We start from the raw sequence: 5000 nt of genomic DNA on the forward strand, positions 1-5000 counted from the left end.
TGTTTCTTCCAGAACCCCCCCGGCTACCATTCCCCCCTCCCTTGTTCCTCTTGTGTGAAATTCGGGGAGTTTTTTTTATGATCTTGATTACCCTTCTTTCATGCCCTCTTTCCTTTGAAATGAGGTGTGCGCACATCTGTGTTAGTGTGTGGGGGCCTCTGTGGGAGTGTGAGGGCGTGTCCGTTCTCACGTTGCCCCGTGTATATTAAAAAACGATATTATCTATGTTGGCAGAATAATTCTTAAAAAAAAAATAATTTTTAAAATTAAAAAGGGGGGCATATATCCAACAGTCCGCCCTTTTGAAAATTATCAGGGGTCGATTTGGCCACTGGCGAATTTTCAAACAAAGTAATGCCCCCTTTTTATGTCATGCATCCCATCAGCCGCCCTTACTCTCGGCGGTTATTTCTTACAACGCGCGTGCACGTATTACAATCTTAATCTGGTTACATCTGAATTAGCAAAGGAAATAACAACCGTTAACATCGATATTGCGTTACATTGGTTCTCGTACATCATAATTCCGACGAATATTCATTTTTGTTTTTGCTTACCATGGTTACATTTGAATTAAGCAAGGAAATTAACAACACGTTAAAACATCGATATCATCAGTTACATGGTTCTCATACATCATAATTCCGACGAATTTCATCTTTGTTTTTGTTAAATCCTGGGAAACGCTAGGTAGCGGTTTCGAACGCATTTATGCGTCACCTTCCTCATGTTGCCTGGTTTACCACTTATCACTTTGATAATTCGATCACGGTTTTCGGGTTCGTTTTTGTAATTTTCTCTCTCACTCTCTCGCGTCGTGGGAGTGTGTGGTGAAAAATTGTGCTGTACATAATCAGAATTCGCGCACACAACCCACTTTGACACTTGGTTCGTGGCATTCGCTCTCTCTGCGATTACATGCACATTTGCCGAGTTTGTGTGTCGATTTAATTCTGTCCCTCGTAATGTTGCCCTCTTTGTTTTTACGAGTGTGTTAGATTTTAACACCATTCCCGATATGTCATGAACATTTGTCTCCATTTTAGCACTCCGATCCACGTACATTTTGGTTTCCCTTGGATATTTTTCATTCAAAGGCTCACGCCTGCGCTCCTCAGGGCGTGTCTCTGTGTGCTCTCTTTGTCTCTGCTGTCTGTTATCTACTGTCCGATCACGCCTCAATGCAACCCCGCACCCGATCCGCGCGCCTTTCACAAGAGCACCGCCCGTGTTTTTGCCCGCCCTGTCACCTGCAGCCTGCTTGTATTTCCCATTGAGCTCGGGGTTTAACAAAACCTCGGCGGGTGGTTCATCATGTATTTGTACCGCATTCTGTGTTATTCCTCTATTCCCTCCTGGTATAGCCGGTGGAGGAATTGGTCGGAATTGGATCGATTGTGTTTGACCTCCCCTCTTGCGATTCTCCTGAATGTTCGCATCCATACTTCCGCGGTCTGTGTAACACCTTCCCGCTAGGTGGTTATCTCGCCATCTCTGTGCATAATTTGAGCCTTGCGTGTGTCGTGGGATGGGGTGTTGATATGGTTCTGTTCTGAACCTCTCCCTCCTACGATTCTCGTACATTTTTGGCCCAGTGTTTTTCCCATTTGGGTGCCAAATTTTTTTTGGATTGTTACTTCGCCATCTCTGTGGGTAATTTTGACCTTGTGTGTGTCGTGGCATGGGGTGTTGGTATGGTTCTGTTCTGAACCTCCCCCTCCTGCGATTCCTCTGAATGTTCGGCTTTGTGCCGCTCTCATTCTCGTGCCAACCTCTCTCTGGGTTATTTTGCCACAGGTGCGTGTGTGTTTGCTCTTCTAGGCATTGTGGGACTGTTCGGTGATTTTTATTCCTCTCTGAGAGGCTGGGTTCCTTATCCCTCTCCCTGTGTTCTGGATCCGAATTCTGATTCTTAGCTCTGTACAACCATGCCATGTACGCCTTGCTCTCTATGCGGCGTAAGGATGCGGTTTCTGGATTCAAAACCATTCTCACCCTTTCTGTAATCTCTGGGCTCAAGGATTCAAAAAACATAATTTTGAACATTTTATCTCCTTCGTGGTATTGATTCACATCGCCTGCGTAATACGCTCTTTTAAATTGTACGAGGTAGTCACGTGGATCTTGGTCCATGCCCTGGGTCATCGATTTTACAGCATAAAACCCTTCAGTGAGTGTCGAATATTCTCCAAACTTCCGAATCACTGCCAGGCTCAGTTGTTTAAAATCATTTCTAACCTTGTGTGGTAGTGACTTTACCCATGGAATAGAATCTTTATGTAAGCTTCGTTTCAACAAACTCGCTTTTTCATCCCGTCTCATCAGCCCTCTAATCATTGCCTCCTCTTCTATTGTTGCGATATGTGTGTGGATATCCATAGTCTTATTGTGGGGGTCAAAATCGGGAATTCTGATTAGAGCCTTGTCCATCAATTTAAGGGTTTTACTGGTGAATAGGTATTCCGAAAGTTGATTGCCGACAGCGTCATCATCAAACAAGTTATCATCAGGCAATCTGTCACTTTTATCTGTTCTGTGTGGGGCGTGATTAAGCGGTGTGCATTTCCTGTGTGCGCGCCCAGTGCCGTGTCGCTCGTGTTGCCATTTCCCTTCAGTTTTTGCCTCTGCCCTTAGTGGAGCACGTCCTGTCGACTTTACTTTAACATTTTGCTTCCCTCTATCTGTGAAGTTGTCAATCTCACATGTTTTTGTTTGCATATGTATCTCTCCATCCCTTCTCTCGAATTGTGAAGGTTTCTGTTTGTCAAGGATTTTTTGTTCGATATCCATAATTTTTTTGCGATTAGTCCCTGGACTCTGTCCACGTACCCAAGAGTGTGATTTAATGTTACTTCCATATTTATTCTGTGGATCCACGTCTGTGAGTTTCGCTGGTGTCGCGAGCCCTGATTTCTCCTCCCTTACGATGGTGTGAGGACATTTTTCCTCGTTTATTAGAGACGATTTCTCTCCTGTTTCCATTCCGAATTTTCCTTCATTCCACCATCCCTGTCTGTATGCCTGTGTGAAAAGGCATGAGTCCTGTCCTGCCTTCTCTGCAGCTTTTGCATCGTGTTCGCCTTCCTTACATTTTATCCAGTCAATTAGTTTCCCCCGAGGTGTGTTCGTGTTATCGATACAGCTCCCTTCCCATATGTCTCTCTGACTGTACTGCTTTGTAACAGATTGGTCGGTACGTTTTAATACGAGTTCCCCGTACCCCGTAACCCATTCAAAAATTATTCCTAATCCTAGCATCTTAGGTATGGCAAGAGTTACTTTGACAATTCCTTTTAGAGTGCATATAAAACAATTATCTCACAGAGTGTAGTCAGTTTGACTCGAGCTATTGTTATTTTCCGATTCAGAGTGCGTACCTCTAACACCATTTATCACAGGGTGCAATCGGTTTGATACGATATTATCTTAATTCCACTGTCTCTGTTTCAACCTGCTATTCTGGGTTTTAACCTTAGAGGGCGTTTTTTTTGTTTTACGCCCGTTTACAATCACAATGCAATGTTTGGTCACGATATTCTGGTTAACACGAAGTGATTCATTCCATCATCCATGCAAAACACTGTCTGTGAGAAATCCCGGACGAGCCCCCATTATGTTGTATGTGTCGGAGTTATGAAATTTTGATGAAAATAATAAAAATTAATAATTTTCCAAAAAATGCGCAAATCGCATTAATTATGTTAATGTGTGTATTAACATGCATAAATTATGATAATGCATGTGATTATATGCATATATTATGATAGTGTGAGTAATCGTATGCATCAATTATGATAATCGCGGAGATAATCGTAGTAATGTCTGCGGATGCTTGCGATGATGTTAATGTGAGCGGTTGTGGTAATTAGGCTCAGCTTCGTTTATCCAGAGTTATGTCAATCAGGATAACACGATGATCAATGATTAAACGTTTACCGATTATCCTAGCGTGTGTTATGATATTTAGGTCTCCATTTTCATATCTCATCACAGGATACAGTTATCAAAAATAAGATGGTTTTGCATGGACTTGGAAAGAAGCACTCGAACAGTTGGTGTCAAGCAATTTTATTCTAACAAGCATGTGACATTCTATCATGCAGGTCGAACATGCGTCAATAATTCATGAATAACCAAACCCCTATACATTTGCGATATCATGCATTCGATTAATATGAATAACTCAAATTCTTATGCAATTGCGAGATTAAGCATTGACTAAAATGAATGAATAAACACTTATGCATTTACTAAATTGAATAACTCAAAACTCTTATGCATTTTCGATATTGTGCATTCGACTAATATTGATAACTAAAATTCTTATGCAATTACGAGATTAAGCATTGACTAAAATGAATGAATGAACACTTATGCATTTACTAAATTGAATAACTCAAACTCTTATGCATTTTCGATATTGTGCATTTAACGAACTGAATGACCAAAAATTATTATGCAATCGTAACCTCTACCTCTCCACCAGGCATCTCATTAGTTCGTTTTTGTATCGATCACCATCGGCGACTGGCCGAGTTTGAAAACAAGCATGACACATTTCGTTTTGCGTTAATAAAAGCACTTATTGTATCCCCGAGGCGAAAGTATATGTCAATAGATTCATCGGTAAGTATAATATTCTTTTAACGGAATGTTGGAGTCAATGGTGGGTGAGGGCGTGTTGCGGGAGAGCTAATCTGGCTCTGTTTTAATTAATTCTTCGGCGAGGCTCTATGACAAAGGAAACTGGTTTGACAAGATTTTCTCTGTGTTTCCTCGAGTCTGTATGTGGGGAGTGATACAACCTCTCTGCCGTCTGTGCGAGTTGCAGCTGACACTTTCTCCGCGATGAGGTGAGCGGCGGCGCTTGGCGGCGCTTGGCGGCCCTCGGTAGCTGACGGCGCGGTGGCGCGCTCTCGGTAGCTGACGGCGCGGTGGCGCGCTCTCGTAGCTGACGGCGCGGTGGCGCGCTCTCGGTAGCTGACGGCGCGGTGGCGCGC

Source organism: Lampetra planeri, unplaced genomic scaffold (genome assembly GCF_965212315.1).
Source record: "Lampetra planeri unplaced genomic scaffold, kcLamPlan1.2.h2 scaffold_240, whole genome shotgun sequence".
Classification (NCBI taxonomy): Eukaryota; Metazoa; Chordata; class Hyperoartia; order Petromyzontiformes; family Petromyzontidae; genus Lampetra; species Lampetra planeri.